Raw genomic sequence first — 18,032 nt, forward strand, 5'->3', positions numbered from 1 at the left:
GTGATACGTGACTAAATTCATTTCCATACATTTTTTAAAGTTTTTAAATAATTCTGACAGATCACAAAGGGCACTTGAAGCAAACAGATATGTGTAGGCAGATCCACAGATTATGGAACTCAGATACTCTTAATTTTGTCCGCCCTTTTTAGTATTTAACCTGTTCCAGACAGTATTACTGTTTTCTCTTACAAGTTTCAGATTTTTTTAACCTAAATTTTTATACTTTCTTAGTAATATGCTTTGAATTCTACATAAAAAGAGCAGGTGGTATAAACAGCCAGATCTTCCTGCCTGAAAAATCTTTTACATATGACAAATCCAAAACTAGCCAGGAGATGGTCTGGCTCTGAGCTCATTTTCCTTACTGTACAGACAGCTTTTGATGTAAGAACCCCATATATATTTACTCAGACCATCTGACACTTGAGATCAGGCTTTTATTGGTACAAGGTACTCCGGACTGTCAGTCACAGTGAAGTGAGCCATTGTCCTCAGAGGTGATCAGCATACCTCTCCCCTCACAAAGGCATGTTTTCAAAGCTTGAGTGTCATCACACATGCTTCAGCTGTAACAGATGCAGAATAGCACGAGATGCACCACCAAGCAGCTCTCTCCAGCTTGCAGTCAAAGATGGGGCTGATACTCCACAGACTCGAGGTGGTTCCTGGTACTCGCTGCCGCTCAATAGGCAGGGCTCAGTAGGTGCCTGACGTGCTGGAATAGATGGTGGCCTGGTCTAGTATTCCATGAGTTGTGACCAGTCCTCCACAGTGGAGTGGAGGGCCCAGGTAGATTAAAGAAGATGCAGTAGCTCTGAGTGAGGAAGGGAATGGTTGTTTAAACTCATCAGATGGCTGTGGTGCCACCAGCCCTGGGAGCATCTCGGCCCCAGTACACAGCAGCAGCCAAGGGGAAAATTCACCAGGAACAACTGTCCTCACCTTCTTCCTTCTGACCCTTGAGAATAAATGTGACATGGGACATCACCTTAGACCAGGCAAATAAAGCCTCTGAGTGCATTTCTGCTTCTCCTGACATCACTTCCAGGCTGCAGCTATAGAATTTTATATTAGCTTTTGTACTGAATTGCCAACAGAAATCCCAAGAGATTCAGTCTCAAAAGTATGGCTAAAGAGGGTCTGGATGTAATTTAACTGCCATTGCCCAGCAATTCCATAGATCTCTTTGACTTGTGACATTAAATATATGGAGCAAACACATGAACGGATTAACATACACAGTCCTATAATTAGCTATGTTATTAAATTTGCAAAGTAGTTGGGGGGAAAGGGGCTTGTTTGCCATCTGTTTAAAAAGTATCTCTCTTTCCACTGAAATCTGGATATAAAAAACCCCAGACATGTGGGCATGACTGCCTTACATACATTACTGGGATTATTTCCCTTGAGTTTACCAAGACAAGCATGATTCATATACCAGTAGAATGTTGTGCAAAAATGTGCATAGCATTTTTTCACATAATGTTCCTTTTCCTTCCCATTATAAATTATGAATCACGTAAACATCATGAATTACAGAGTTTTTTGTTGGTCTGGGGTTTTTCTTTTTTCCCCATGACCCAAAAATCTACTGAATAGAAAAAAAATTATAACAGGCAGTATGGTAAATTCTGCCATGAAAATTATTTTTTAATTCTACTCTTGTCACTACGTAACCACACAGTCATTTGCTTTAATTTCCCTAGAAAACTTGAAATAATCAAACTATGATTTTAGAACCCAGACACACACACACAAACACACATTTCCACTGACTCTGAATACAGAGCATGTTTGTATCGGGAGAAAGAAAAATTGGCACTGGTTACAAAAGAGAGGCATATTAAATATATAATCATTAGCCTCAGCTATGTGGAAATTGTCTCAAAGTATGAAAACAAGCTGAGCTCTAAATAGCTTAGAGTAAGGCCCTGGTTCACGAACTCTTCAGTAGAGCTCTGTCACTCGATCCGGAGACTCACGAAAGCTTGTACTGTAAGAGCACAAGAAAAAGACAGCATAAAAGAAAAAAAACAAAAAAGCACCCAAACCGAAAGATTCCAGAGTATGGGAAGCTCTCCAAAAGTGTAACTGAGCAGTACTTTAAGCCAATATTTCTATGTAGAGCCTTACCTTTAATGCCACATTTCTTTAGAGAGATGAGCAAGCATTTGTGATTTCCAGTGAACCATTTACATCAGTGTCTGCAGCATGCAGACCGAATGTTTTATAAGCTTTTTTTTTTTTTTTTCAAACAGTGCATATGATAGCAGTACAAAAGCACAGGTGAAAGCAAGGGAACCTGGATCTGAGAGGTTTTTCCATTTGCCTCAGGCTAGCTGAAAGGATATTCCGTTAGCTCAGGGGCAGAGAGACCCACTGGAACATTATGCGTTTGTGTTTCAGTCACACACCTGCAATAATTTATCTGTGATAAATGTAAAAGTCGCAATAAAGCAATGGAGAAGGCACAGCATAAACCAAGAGAGGAACATAAAGGGAAGGGAGCTGTAAGGTACCTCAACATGTACAGTCTAACTCCAGCCTTCCCATACAGTCATCAGAGAGGGTTAAGCTTTCAGCGTGGGTGCTCTGAGTCACTGCCTGGAGGAGCTCAAGAGGTGATTATTTATACAGCACATTAACCACACAGGACTATATAGGAGGTCTAAAGTTCAGGATCTGAACATGAATACTCCCCAGAAGGTGTGGAGTTTGCATTTCTTTCTATTTGCCACTATCCCCATGGTGCCTGTGGGCTCCTCCAAGCCACATTATAGAAGATGAAGAAACTTTCTAATTTACACCAGACAGAAGCAACTGCTATCATGGATCAAGACTGAAGTTTCTCTTCCTATGTCTTCCTCTCCGGCAGTGGTAAAGACCAAGTTACATGTTGGATGATTGTCCCTGAACAGAATAAAGTAGTCAAGATAAACTAGCTGGGTATTATTTGCATGCAAATAAAAGAAAATTAAAACCAAAAAAGAAACTCCCTACTAAGGACCCTCATCCATCTGTTTTTCTTTAGGGATGCTTTAACATTAGCTAAATATCACTTATTTACACCTGAAGAAGTTAAATGATCTTGTTCCCATGAACTCTCTTACAAATGCTGTCCTGGCCTGTGATTTATATAAAAGTAGCTGTTCCCTTAATTTTATTCACAATAGCTTCATTCTTACCGTATGAACCTGCTTTGTCAGTATTCGCTTTGATTTATGGAAGATTTCAAACTACCAAAATAACTATCCCTTTTCTTTTCATTAAAGCTAATCCCCACAAAGACACTTTCATCTGCTGATTAGTCATGCTTCAGCAATCCTTGCTAACCAGAGGCTAAGTTATTGATGTGTTAAAGATGTAATCGCAGAGATTCAAGACCACTGAAGAAAATTCAACGCGTTGTTTGACAGTGTCAGAATTTAGCAGTATTTTGGCTTTTTAAACCAGCCAGGACAGCACATGCTCAGCAGCATGGTCAAATCTCTTCAGTTAAGCTACAGGCCAGAAAGGCTGTTAGGAAGTGTTTCAAGTCCACAGACATGCTGCACTGAAGATCATGAAAAGAAGGGGTAGGGATTTCCAAAATACTTCAGGGAAGTTGGAGCCCCACCTCATTCAGTATGAAGAAACTGAACTTCAGTGTTTCTCAACACTGTACCCAGCTTTTTAAGTCAAAGAGGCAACATATTGTGCATTATAAATTGCACATGTAATTCATCATCATGGCTCATGTTTCCCCAACCTTGTCTCATCTGAATGTTTATCTAAAAATTATCTAAGCAAACCCATCTTGTACCTTTTCATGCTCTGACCATTGTGAAACAACGATTTCTTCCTGGACATCACTGTCTATAAGTGATTTTACATTTAGAGAATGACAAGTTCAAATACTAGAAGTAGTTTCCCATGAACTGATTATCATCACAAATGTTTAATGTAATAGTTTGATGTGCTGTAGATGTGCTAAGGAGAATAAGGACTCGTGGGGCTCTAGAACCTGTTTCTAAAACCCAGAGGCAATGGAGGTCTTCAAGACTAATCCACCACCCAGTGAAGAAGCTGCATTATGCTTTAGAAAAGGGGACATGACAAGCCTGAACTGCCACTTCTAGCAGTCAGGACCTCTCTGACTCAGCTGTGATTGGCAGCTACATGGCACATATTTAAGTTCATCAGGATACACCCTTGTCACAGCTACACCACAACTTCCTCAGGTATACATGTATTCATGGCTGATGCTTCAGTGTCCTGAACTTAATAGCTGTGTGCTCTTTAAGAAATTAAACATGAGTGAGACCTGCTCTAAATCCCAACTGACTTTACAACAGGCATGTAGAGGTCTCCAAGCAATAATCAACTTAATTCTTGTGCAATCACCTTTTGGGACACAAGCATATATTCAGTTGCCATTACTCATAATCATCAAGCTGTAATAAGAAGCACTTCACTCGGGTCTTCTCCATCTTTGATGGACAATTGCAAATTAGCGACAGCAGGAGGCCACCGTGGATGTCACACTCAGCCTGGGCTGGAAAATGGCTTAGCTGTTTTTGGGTAGTAAGGAACCTGAGCAGATACATCCTGCTGAGCCTGAGCTGTCTGCCTTCTGGGCTAGGCCAAGTGTCTCCAGGCTGAAGGAGATGACAGCATGGAGACCCCTACACAGAGGCTCAAGTGAGCCCTGGCCCAATTGACACAATTGCACCGACACAGGAGCTGGGCTCGCTCTGTGCACCCACCAAAGCATCACTGCAGGAGTCCTTCTGAATCCACTTTGTGCTGCTCCTCTCCCACGGCCCTGTTACACAAATAGCCAAGCACTGACTGCACTACGATGCCACTTTGTCCCATTTTCAAAACTGCTGCGTGGATGAGCCCACACTCCCTCCTCACTCGTTCTGTTAGATGAGGCTTACAGGCTGCTCCAGGTTTGGACCTTCTGTTCCATAATCTTACCATTACTTATGTTTGACCTGGATCAGAACAGACATATGCCTTTCCTGTCTTCTGTGATTCAATCTCAAATGCTCCTCACTGATAGACTTGGTCCTCATTTCCATTTTCATGTAGTATAATAAAAGACACCAATGATGCTGCTTCTGCCATATCCAGCCTTGTACTCATAGCACTCCTTTGTTTTCCCCAGGGCTGACATTTCACCCATTTTATGTCAGTCTTCCTTACGTTGCAGCATAAACTCATTATGTGTCCTTACTGTTTACTAAATCCATGATCCAGATCAGAATCCCCCTTTCCTCATGGATATTAGCACAGAGCAGTATGTACAGGGTTCATGGAAGCCAGCTTTCTTCTCCTTTCTAGCAGCTGCTTCTTCATCTGGTGTATTTCTGGACGGACAGCATCCAGTTCCAGGGCAAACACTGCTCCGCAAGGAATGTTCTTGGAATCCTCTGGCTGAGCTTGGTCTGTGAGCCCAAATCCACTGAGCACATATAAATTGGTCCATTGTTAATTTGTGCTGGAAAGCCCCGCTGAGTACAGGAATATGCCAGGAACACAAATCTCTGAGATCCTCTTTTCAATTGAAATGGCTTCCTCTCACTCGCTCCTTTCAGCTTTGTCCTGGCCAGCTAAGACTGATGACTGCTCCACACAGCATATCAAGGATTTGCTCCATCTAGGCACGAAGAGGCATTAGAACTCTGGACTGCAATTGCACCTGGTCCTGCAGATTGCCTGCTGCACGATGCCCTGTGGAGTCCTGTGTCAGCCACTCGTTTGGTATTGCTATAATAGAAAAGTAAACCAAATGAGCTTATGGAGACCTTACCTCTCACTTATAGTAGAGTTCTGCATTATCTGCAGCTGGGACAGTCTGACCTTAGGCTGCATGGCAAATAGAAAAAAAAGACCCCACAAACTCTTTCAATGCTCAAACTAAATCAAGTCTGCTCTGATTTGTGTCAGGGTCACCACTCATATTTGTTTTGTGATTGCACATTTAGGGCAAGAGTTCAGTTCCTATACCTTGTGCAGCCTAAAGGGAAGACTTAAGAATTGGACTTCCCTTTTGAAATACCTTCATTTCTTCAGTTTGAGGAATGATCAGTTACTGTGAGCAACTGATCAGATAAAAATGTACAAAATCACTCATAATCTGTATATGTCAAATTCCAAGGAAATTAGGCTATTACTAGTGAAGAAACACAGCACAGAGGAAAAGCATGTTTTCACTGTGACCTGGCAGCTCACTGACTCAGAGACAGGCTATCTGTACCAGATCTGTGAAGCAATCCAGAATATTTCAACCAGCTGGGCTGGATAATGCTGACACACACAAGACAGAGCCAATAGTTGTATCTCACAGAGGCTGTAACAGTCCTCAGTGTAACTAACAGGTGGTGTGTTGTTCCAGAGGCTTTGCATGATTCCACTCTAGTTTAAGTCGAATGAAAAACAATGTAGTTGGCATCCATATTGATTGTCCATAGACCTCTGATTTCTGTGAGTAGGTAAGTACTGATTACACAGGTAATCAGTTTGTGCAGTTCTTTGTGTGACTCTTCATCCTCATTGCAGTGTCTGGAAAATCACATAGGGATATGGTAAGGAGTATGTCTTGCTCCTTTAGCCCAGGCAGCATTTTCACCTGATCCTGAGATGAGCACCCAGTTCCTTCACCTCTGTTTTGTAGATGTCATTGAGAACCAGCAATTGATTCTTTCTGAAAGGAGAGCCCATTATTCAGTTTGCAAATACTGATGTATATCCCTTTGCCAGTGGCTTATCAACCCTTTCACATCTTGTTACCCAGGATGATTTCACAGATATCCTCATAAGATCCTGACAAGATTTCTTGATAACAATGTGACCAGAAAGGTAGCTATTAGGTGACTTTCTAAGTCCTCCTTTCTTCTTCTTTCAGGTAGTTTTCTTTATGGAGAGTTAAATTGCAGCAGGAGTGGTCTTATCTGGTGGCACAGGTGTCACTAGCAATAATCAAAACCCAAACATCTTCAGGTGGTACACAAATACAACCTGAATGCTTCTGCTTCCACATGGCCTGGAACACAGCTAGCAGCTTCTCTGTGATGGCACCTGAAAAAGCACACCTGAGGATCTTCAGACTCAGAGTAAAATTTACCCATGGGAGACAAGCTACTTTCTCTGTTGAGTACTTGGGCATGTTCTTTGACATCCTTACTTGTTGTTTTTTTCTCCCAGAAAAGTGTGAAGTTTGTCTCCAGTAGTTTCCTGGTATGTCTCCTGCAGTCTCCCAAAACATGTTGGGGGTTTGACTAATGAAGTAGGAGTGGATGAGCAAAAGTATTTTCACTTTTTCTGTCCCAGTAGCTGTATCTGTGCTGGTATCTCAAACTCTGCCAACCCTGAGATGCAGAGGCATGTTCTAGCTACATCCATATTCCTGAGCTTTCTTGCTCACCAAAGCATGGGACAGGTGGATTCATGCTATCTATGGATCTAACCCATGGCTTGTGCCATCTGACACAGGCAGGGAAAATTTTGGGAGAATTTTACTTAGCATTAGCTAGAAATATGCCAGGAACCCTAGCAACAATTGAGCAACATAAACACATTTTTGGTGCCTGGGAACATTTCTTGGTACTATTGTTTTATTTTTTCCATTATATTGCTCAAAAACAAACTTGAGCACTTTTTAACTGCTTTCCAGTTGAATATTTCCTAGATGCAAGATCTAATTACTCAAGGGTAGTAATTCCTGGCTGGTAAAAGAGATCCTCCTGGAGAGCACTTTGCAGACAATCTGAGTGACAGCACAGAGATTTTTATTTGTTTTTCAGGGCATGTCCAGCACTTGGTGATATGGCTGGAACATTCTGCTCATGCTTGGAAGTCAATGGGACAGGAATTCCTGGTCTTACCTCTTGTTCATATTCTTTGGCTATTCATGGGCATAGAAATTTTCTGGCTGTTGTGCAGACTTATGGAAATGGTAGGGTGAATCACGCTTGTAGAGTAAATGTGTCTTTTATTCCAGGATATTCTCTCAGAGGAGAAGTACATAACAACTGGTTGGGTGTAGGGAACCTGAATCTGATGTCATGCCATCTGTATAATTATGGGTTAAAAATCCACTAGTAAATAAATTCACTAGTGAGTTTATCTCTTTCATGTTCCTTGAAAAACAAAAACAGCCTAAGTTATTTCAAGTGGGCATGTTGAAGCCTTGCTGCTGTAAGTGCTACGGGGTAGTATAAACCATCTTATTCTTTGACCATGGCAGAAGATCCCTAATGCTCATATGAATCCAGGAATGGATGGTAACAAATGTTTTGTCTGGTGCCTCTTCATCAAAGTTAGTAGGATAGCTACAAGCTAGGGTGTTTCTACCTCCTCCACTCCCATTATTGCTTCAAGTCAAGTGCCAGAATAATTAGTTCATTGCTGAAGAACTTTACAATGCTTTTCTTAGCAGATCTCATATCCCACAACTCACAGGTCTTAGTCCAAGTGCAAGAGGGTATTCCAGCTGGGACTGGGAAAGAAAAAACCCTTAATGTTATATTACTTGAAGCCAGTTCATGTAGTCCATGTCCTCTGCTAGAGTACCACCCACCAGTCCAGATGACTCTGGATTTATCTCATACATTCCCAATCAATTATACAGGACAGACAACATTCACAGTGTACATAAGACTGATAAAATTCAGTTCTTACATCCATGTCAAATGGCCCCAGGCTGTGGATCACAAATGTAAATGAGAGCAGCTGAATGCTTTTCCACATTTGCTTTTGTTTTTACCATGGGGTTTGAAGTGTCACATTCTGTAATATAACTTCCCTTTTCTAGTCACAAACAAATGACATCTGGCCACTTTCAATAATAAACTTGAAGAGAGGGGACACTTCCTTTCAGCTTGTTGTGACCCTTCTTAACTTTCAAATTCCAGCAAGAGCTGAGAAGAAGGAAAACTTAAAAAAAAAATCCCCTAATGATTAAACATACCAATGGAGAAAAACTTTGCTTCGAGCCTCTGAGCACCATTTGCTTCACACAATCTCAAACATCCTGACACAGTTAATGCTTGAGGAGCTGTTTGCTGCTCCCACTCTCATTGTTACATCATACAGGAAACCCTTGCAGGAAATGAAAGTTCGGCCAGCCTTCTCCTCCCTCAACACCTTGAGCTTAGAAGCCTAAGACAGAAAGCATACAAGGAAGAATAAAGGTGGGGTAAGAGCACGGGAGAGGCAGGCCAGACACAGATAAATCACATACCTTGATTTTCCTGTCTGGCACAACATTCAGTTTTTTTTCTGGAGGTGCTTCTGTGAAATAATCTGGGTTTCACTGAGCAGGAAGTTTTCCCTATCTATCCCACATGGGGGCTTGTCATTCATGGTTGTGTAGGTGGAGACTGCTTTGTGCCTGTGTCACCTCAGTGGGCATTTTTAAAGGGATACCAATAAATAAAGTAACTCTTTCTTTCTAATTAAAAGGATATGCTCCCATCTCTTGATGTACCCCAAGTCTGAATATTCTTGTCACCACAAGGATGTGGTGGAGCCCTTTGTGTGGAAAAAGGTGTGCTTTCAACCAGACTCAACCAGCTCTTTCAAACTGGGAGCAGAGAACAGCTGAGGTTATCAAGATGAATAAAAATTGGGGAAGGCACTGTGAGCAGAGGAAATGAAAAGCTCTTTTCTCCTTCTGTTCTTCGTCAACAGAAATACCAGACACATAATTTTAATGGTTCAGGCCAAACCAGTACCAATGGTGCAATATGTAGTATATCAAGAAGAGCAATTTAGGGACTGTGAATGGAACTGCAAGGCCTCTTCCTGATGATCTACAAGAGCTTCTTTCAGAGCTGATTCAGGACAAAGGAAAGATTTCCTATGGTTTTCCTATGGCCCAGATAGTGGCACCATCCCTGCCACCACAGATAGTTAAAGGTTTTCTAGAGAAATGTTTTTCTCTTTCTGATGAAAACATGATATGTGGAAACCAACTGGTGTTGAAAATTCTGAAATGCTAAATGGAAATGCACAATTTCTGCTTCTGGTTCTGCCTGCCTGCCCAGCCAGGTGCCTGCTTAGCTCCCTTCTAGCTCCCTTGGCAGGTGCAGGACTTCTGTCTTGCAAAGTGCTTGTAAAAGCACCTTTTGGTTCCAAAACACTAGGAAGTGCCACAGCAAGAGTTGTCTGTTTTTGTTAAAGCAAATGTACAGCTATTGCCAAAGCAAAGCTAATGAGGACTGCAGGAGCCCGGCAGAGATTCAAACTTCTGGACTGACATCATCACAATCTGAAACACGAAAATTTATTAAAAAAAATAAAGGTATTACACTTTCCCATGAACTCACAGAATAGGAGAAAGCCCTCCAGGTTTCTGTGAAATACGAGGCCTGCGTGTGAGCCTTCTACCAAAAGGCACTGGCAGGCCATCCCAGCCCAGGTGGGTTCACCAGCACATGACTGCTCCTTCTCAGGATGCAACAGGCTGTGCCAGTGCCCTTGTGCAGTGCAGATCCCCCAGATCTCTTTAAATGCAGCCCTCTCCTTTGGAGGCAAGTTGCATTCCCCCAGACACTCCCTGGGAGCACATTTCCCTGCAGGAAAATGCAAGTGAACCTCTTGTGGTGCACAAAGGAAATGCCCCGCATCGGTCCTGTCACATCCAGCAGACATGGCCAGCTCTTATCATTTTGCTGCACATGGCCCCTGGGGCTGTAGAAGTCTCCAAGGCTCTCCTGATTTGTGGTGTAGAACTCTCTAAATCAGTTGGGAATTGACAGTATTGTTGTGCAGCCTGCAAGCTTTCGGAATATTACCTGGTAACACGTGACAGGAAAAATCTACCAGGGAGGTGTGGCTCCCTGGCTGCCCTTGTTTCCAAGGTTTGTGTCCTGGCATGTCACCCGACAGCCTGCCAAAGAGCAGCCTCTTACCAGCCTTGCTGCGAGGGCATACACACATTTGGAAATGAGAAAATAGCTGTAATATCCATGTCCATCTAAAGAAGAGTCCACCATGGGAGCGAGCAACAGGGCTGGTGAGCCTACTGCCATTGTGAGGCTCACAAAATCTCACTTCAAACCCCACAGACCTGAGATTTAAACTATTATCATAAGACTGGTCTCTTCCTTTGTGCCTTCAGAGGCTGTGATCCTCCACAGCTTGTGCTTCTCACAGCTTCTCTTGCTGCAAGGCTTCTAGGAAAAAGAGTATGGAATCTCCTAGGATGAGTCACAACATGTGGCCACACTGTTCTGTGGTGATGCAAAGGAAAACACAGTAGTGCTGGTTAGAGATAGTCAACTCTAACCCCCTGACTCTGCCTGAGGACACAAAAACTCAGGCCATGTCACTGAACATGGGTGGCTGACTTCAGAGCAGTTGTATACTGTTCCTGTCTCTTGTTCAGAGGGGATGCTCTGGGAGTCAGCTTCGCTTTCTGGTCCATGCAAAGTTCATAGTTTACATTTTTCAATATTTTCTTGGTGACTAACAGTGTTAGTGAACTCTGAGAACAATCTGTCTGCTGCTGGGTGACCAGCTTGTTTTGCAGGTCCCAGCCTCATCTCTGGCTCTCCCTGCTTGCAGCTTGGTGTCCAAACACTTCCTTTGTCCCCGAAACCCTGTGGTCCAGTGCTTTACAGCCTGTCCAACATCTTCCTGACCTGCTACAAAATCTCCTTCCAAAAGCTATCATTCATCAGTTTGTTCCTGATGAGAGTCGTTGATCAAAGCAAAAATGTGGCTCGTTGTACTTGCCACTATCAGAGAATCCCACAAGGCATATCTGATGTGAGCACCCATTTTCCCAGCAGCCAGGCAAATTGTAATCATGATTAGATGCACACTGCCCCAGAAGAGGGATTGGCTGAGGCTAGACAGTTATCTGGGGCCCCTAAGGGGTGAAAACACTGGCTGTGCATGGAGAGAGAAGGAACACAGAGCTCACCGGGGCATTTCTGGACCCTCTGCAGAGAGCAGAGAGTGCATGTGGGCACACACTCAGAGCTCCCTCCCATCCACTTACAGTGTGCAGGAATGTGGCCTGGCTTGGAAAATCACAGTGCAAGTACATTGCCTGACTGACACAGAAAAGTTTCTGTGTTTATGGAAAAATGACCAAAAACAAGGCCTGAGTGGATTCTTTCATAATCAAGATCATTTTCTCTCCCACAAGCAGGAAAGCAGAGGGGCATTGCAAAAGAGGGAGATTTTGTTAAGCAGATTATCATATTAACTAAAAATAAAGATTGGACATATTTGGAATTCTAAGATAATCTTGCTTTTCTGGTGACAACAGAAAAAACTCAAGCCTTTCTCCTCTGCTTTCTGTGGCACTCCAATTCATTCTAGCCTGTTAATTCATGAGTTTATCTATACTGTACATAAAAAAGGTATGTCAGGTATGTCTATGTCTAAAGCACATGTTGACATTTGGGCACAGATCATCTAGTGATTGGCATATTTTGATTCATTAACCCAATGCTGAATACATTACCAGAAGATTTATTTAGAAATAAAAAATTGTTCTTTTTTGATTTAATTACTTCAATTGTTTTCCCCATATAACATCTCCCTTTCATTTTGTCCATCCAATCTCACAAGCCTGATCAGGGAGTGGATTTTTTAAAACCTCTTATAGCCTCCACTTACCTGAAGTGCCAAACCTTCCTGCCCTTCCGACAGCAGTCTTGGTGCTGTGCTTGTGTCCGTAGCAGTCTGAGCAGAGAAGACATCCCTTGGGGATGATGGTGTCCCTCCTGAGGCTGTGCTGTTTTGACGTGGCCAGTTCCAGCCCTGGAGGAGATTCATTGCAGCTGTCTTGGGTACCTGCTGATGCTGTGTCCTCCGTGTGATCACCATACAATGTGCAGGCACACACAGGCTTTTGCCCTTCACAGTCATAGCTCCTCCTTGGCTTTTTCTTGCTGCAAATATGTTTGACTAAGAAAGAGGATACATGGACCTCCAGTTTCTCCGTGCTCCTTAGGCTGTGCCCCTCCCTCACATCAAGGCAGAACGGTCTCACCGGTGGTTGCAGGATCACCCCAGGATGTTGGCCTGGGGGATTATCTGTGGCATCCTTTTAGGAGAGTGCCCAGAAACCCAACAGCTCCACGGGGTGGAGGAGACTCGATGCCTGCACTGCTGGTGTTATCTCCAACTACTGTAAATGAAGGTAACTGGTTTATTTTCCAATCTGTCAGCCCCGAGGGGAGTCTTTTGGTGCACATACCCAGCGCAGACTTGGTGACCAATTTTACCACTGCAGTTCAAAGTTGTGGGGATTTCGGACCCTCCTCCCCCAGTCTAGTAGAAAGCACAGAATGCCCCATGGGGAATTATTTTGGCTACCCACCAGTGGCACAGCCTGGGTGCAGTGAGTCTGCAGGCCCGCAAGCACTTACCTTCCTGTTAGGGCAGGTCTATCCTAAGACTCCAATCTACCCTACTCTCCTAGAGCTTAAAATATTTTCTTCTTTCAATCTGCAAAGACAGCTGACATCTCTCAAGAATTAATGAAAAATAAATGCCATAGCAATCTTCCCTAGGAACCTTCCAGTGGGTTTATATGCATATGTGTGTGTGTTTATGTATACACACATACACACACACAGATTTCACCATTTCGGCAGGGGACTTTCTATTTTACATTCTTCTCGGGCTAACACTTGCACTTTAATACCAGATATCACTGTGAGACATAATGAGGGTCATTAAATGTATTTATTAGCTTATTAAAGTGAACTGCCTTCACTGTTGCAGCTGGCCTGTGTTTTATAGAAACCCCAGCAAATCCCCAAAGTCACACAACAGGAGCCCAATACACTTTAGCTGATGACAGAGTAAATATCAAATTTACTAGGGCTAGCAAGTGGCAAACACAGTTCTGGTATGTTATTTGAAAACCTGCCATGAGGCATAATACGTAATTCTCAGCTCATAAGGGTAGAGTTGATTTGGAAGGAAATATGAGAAGAATTTGATAGGATTTAGTAATATTTTCAGGGATACAGTTTAATTATAAACAGTCAGGAAGCTCTTAGATACTAGCTGTGGGTCTCAAATAACCATTAAAGGCAGAGGAAACACTTCAGCTGGCTATATGAGCTGATCTAATGTGGATTTTAGTCATAGAACATGAGATAGATACACCTGAAGTGCCCATATCTTTAACAAAGTCTATGTGGAAAATCAGTTTATATTTTGAGTTAAGTTCAGGAAGAACAGAAAGACCCAGTGGGTGCTGGTTGGCTAAACAAGGTGTACTTGGGAGTGCCCAGATAAATGCATTTATGTTTTTTCACTAGACGACTTTCATTTCTCACAGGCTGTAGTCTGTGAAGCAGCTTTTTTTTTTTTAAGACCTGAATGTTTCTTCTTTTACATAGGGGTTCATCAACCCTCATTTCAAACACTCCAGGGACTGCAGTAGCAGGGTGTTCTCAGTGACCCAAGCACAGGCGGAGGCAAGTATGATGCCAATGCAGAATGGGGTTCTGCTGCTCAGCACCTCCTCCCAGGAGCCTGTTTGGGGGAAAATGCTGCTGAGGAGCCCAGCTGCAGTGAAGCCCCTCACTGTGGGGATGGGCAGGAAGCTCTGCCCCAGCAAAGCCCCAGGAGGGCTGGGTTTAGTCTCTCAGCCCCACAGATTCAGCAAAGGTTGGGATCCTGAAATTGTACTGGGACAGTGCTGCCCTTTAACCCTCGCTTTCAGGTAGTCCTGCATATGTGAAGATGATGGGAAAGGCTCCGACTCTCTCACATTTCTTGAGCTGTTCCTCTAAGGCAAAGACAAATCAGCAAAATAGATAGATGATAGATAGATGATAGATAGATAGATAGATAGATAGATAGATAGATAGATGGATGCAGTATTAGTAGATGCAGAATGAGCCACACTTTTGGCTGGAGGTGGCTCCAGAAATCAGAAAGGGATTAATCACAAGGAAGTAGACTTTGTTTTTAAAAGCTCCTCTCATCCAAAAAGCCCTCTCAAATCTGGTTGGGAATAGTCTCCCAGACACTGGATGAGCAATGAAGCCAGGTGAAGACAGAAGAGCTGCTCAGCCGCTGTGAGATAGCTGTGACTAAGAATGATGACCACTGTCTGCCTTAACAAAAAAAAAAAAAAAAAAAAAAAAATCCTGCGTCCCTTTTCACTCCCATTACAAGGAACTCACAAATGGGTTTGCATCATTTTCCATAAAGCAGAAGGAAAACCCCTGCTGAGATATTTTTACTCTCCCTCTATCTCACTGTCCTGCTCTAACACCCACAGTTCTCCTGAAGATACAGTCACTGCTTATTCAAAGTTCAAGTGTAGGGGGACCCTGAGCTGTTCTGCCAAAAGCTTTCCCCTTCCCCCTCCACCCCCGCCTGAATCACTGGCAGCAAACATAATGGCAAAGGGTGTCACATTCTTCTTACCGTAATTCTGTAAAGCAGACTGGGATATTTTCCGAGATTTCTTGTACAGCTGGATGCAAGCAACTCTGTGTGTGTGTACATGTGCGCACACCCAAGTGCCAGTAAATCATCTTAAACTCACATGTTTGGAAAATTACTGGTTGATTTGGCTGTTTTCTCATAACTAAGTGTGTGTATTCAAATTATAATTGAAGATTTACGTCTTCAGGCTTTATTCTTCCAAGTTCTTTGTTAAATTTCATATATGAATAACACGAAAGCATATCCCAGATAGCCGAAAGGCATGAATTGTAAGTGCCCACACCTCTATACACACTTTTTTATAATGGCTTAGGTTGACATGAGCCAGGAAATTCAGAGTTTGGTCTCACATGGTCTTAATTCATACCTTTGAACACACAAAATCTTCTCCCTGTAGGGTTATATTTTAAAAATAGCCAGTGGGACTTAACCCCAAATTTCTGTACAACTCTGATTACATTGGCTCTTTCTTTTTCAGCTTTATCTTTGACAGAGTTTCTTGCTCATTTTTCAGAAAGATAACAGTTAGAAAGAGGGATTGGGAAAATATTAATTACTTTTCTATAAGACCAGTGTTATTTTTGAAGTACTGGGGTAATTTTTTAAAATTTTAATATATGTTAAGCATGTGTATATTTTATATGTTCTTATCCACACAGTGATAGATACTTAATTAAATGATCCAAGGACTCAACAGTTAAGAAATGCCAGAATAAATTGCTTGTACAAGTCTGTTCACTTTTCTTACATTTAGGTCCAAGGAGATGGCTTCCACTTAGGGTCAGTGCACAGTCACTCTGGCACTTGCCCTTATCAGATCTCTCTGCCTGTCAGGGCCGGTCATCCAAAGTGATCATCACATCCCAGCCTCTCATCCATCTTACCCTGTCTTTCCATGTGTCTCCTAAGCTCTTGGCCCACAAAAGCCAGAGTAATCTCCCAGCTCTCTGCTGAAAGTGTGGTCCTCACTGAAAGCTGGCACATCACAGTGGAGAGAAATTGGCTGTAGATCAGGTGATTATTTTTCACATACACAAATACACCGTCTATCAACAAATCTCCCACACACTTCACCTGCCACCTGCCCAAGTCAATAGAGGATACAGCTAATTCCAGTTTGCTGATGAAGGCAAAGGAAGGATGTAGGGGCTAAAGACAGGAGATGAGAGTTTAAAGTCAACCCACATTTGCTTGAGCTGAGCAGCCTGGACACAAGACAACCTATGACCACACAGACCTGACTGTTTATCTGCTGCTGCAGTCAGCAATTTGTCAGGGAGTTGTGCACATCTGGTTGCCTGAGCTGCTCTACATTTGGAAATCGGAAGATCTCCAGTCACACAAAAGAAAAGGCTTACAGGTCTGACTTTCACAAAGAGCAAGAAATCAAAACTGCAAACCCTTCTATCCACCCAGTTTTTTCCTTGGGCATAAAAATGTGCCATCTCAGCTTGCTTTCAATGTTCATTTGGCCCTTAGGCCAAAAACAGAAAGAAGAAAACTGGGTCCCTGACAGAGAGTAGGTCTTTCTTCTAGGAAACAAACCTGAAATGTTCTGAGTGAAGAAGGAAGCATTAGCCAAAGCTGTGCCACCCCTGTCTGCAACAGGACTTTTCCCACCCCGTAGCTCCTCAGAATCTCCCTTAGCTGAAGCTGAGCCAGAAGCAAATGAGGCAGCATGGACTGGACCATGGCCCCACAGCTGAATGTTCTGGGACTTGCCTGGAAAGCAGCTGAATTCTGGTTGTTTATTCAATATTTTCATTTTTAACTCAGTGACAAGACAGTTTAAAAAATGCATTTCCAAGACTCCCCAAAAACAGGCTTCAGTGTCATACCACTTCCTATGTTGCCTGGGTGGTTCCTGCATTGCTAAATTTGTCCAGACATGTGATTCTCAGAAAAGCCTGGGGAGAGGCAGTATCCCAAATGGAGCACTGGCTGACAGCAATGTGAAACAGGGAGCAAAAGGACTGTCACCTGCAGCTTGAGACCTCCAGAGAAAGGATAGTTTCTGATTTTTTTTGTAAGTAAACAAGATTGTCTCAGAGAGACAGCTGACTCCATCTTCTGTTTCCCATGCAACACCTGCAGCTCCACATACTTGGATAAATTTTGGGTCAAAAAAAGGGTAACATTAATATAATCAAAGTATTGCAATGGATTTAACTCAGTGAATGATTTGTAAACAGCCCAAGGTCTTTTGGGCTGTGGACTGTTGGGATTTGGGACCTAAAACTTGTCAGTCTTTTTCAAAAATGCCAGTGGGCATTTATGATATAGAGTATACCTTCGATGACAGCTTAATTGACACAATGTTCCCAGTGAGCTAGAAAGGCTTTTATCCACATGGAGACATTTCCAGTGCCCTCAAAAGTTGTGTTTTAGGGCTTCAGTTCTGGCTCAGTCCCTTTCCCCCCTTTCCCACTGGGGAGAACAGGACAAAGAGTGCTGAAGACCACAGTCCTGGCATTGCCCACTATACAGCTGATCATAAAGAACATATAGGATTCTCACTCTGAAAAAAAAAATCTCTGAATCATATCCCGAGTATTCCCTAAACTCGATACCATCTTACTTTTTCTAGTTTCCTAAGATGCATTTTCATT

The 18,032-nt window shown here is 42.8% G+C and overlaps 2 long non-coding RNA genes across 2 annotated transcripts; both read right to left on the minus strand.

The window, feature by feature from the left end:
• Positions 1-424: 424 nt before the first annotated feature.
• Positions 425-5,614, minus strand: LOC137471902 (uncharacterized). The gene is made up of 2 exons (XR_010997919.1): positions 2,523-5,614; positions 425-961 (listed from the first exon to the last, which is right to left on the minus strand). It is a non-coding gene; the product is annotated as an uncharacterized lncRNA (long non-coding RNA).
• Positions 5,615-5,635: 21 nt separating this feature from the next.
• On the minus strand, positions 5,636-10,961 carry LOC137471899 (uncharacterized). The gene is made up of 3 exons (XR_010997917.1): positions 9,233-10,961; positions 8,960-9,150; positions 5,636-8,488 (listed from the first exon to the last, which is right to left on the minus strand). It is a non-coding gene; the product is annotated as an uncharacterized lncRNA (long non-coding RNA).
• Positions 10,962-18,032: the final 7,071 nt, after the last annotated feature.

Source organism: Anomalospiza imberbis, chromosome 1, assembly GCF_031753505.1.
Source record: "Anomalospiza imberbis isolate Cuckoo-Finch-1a 21T00152 chromosome 1, ASM3175350v1, whole genome shotgun sequence".
In the NCBI taxonomy this organism is placed as follows: domain Eukaryota; kingdom Metazoa; phylum Chordata; class Aves; order Passeriformes; family Viduidae; genus Anomalospiza; species Anomalospiza imberbis.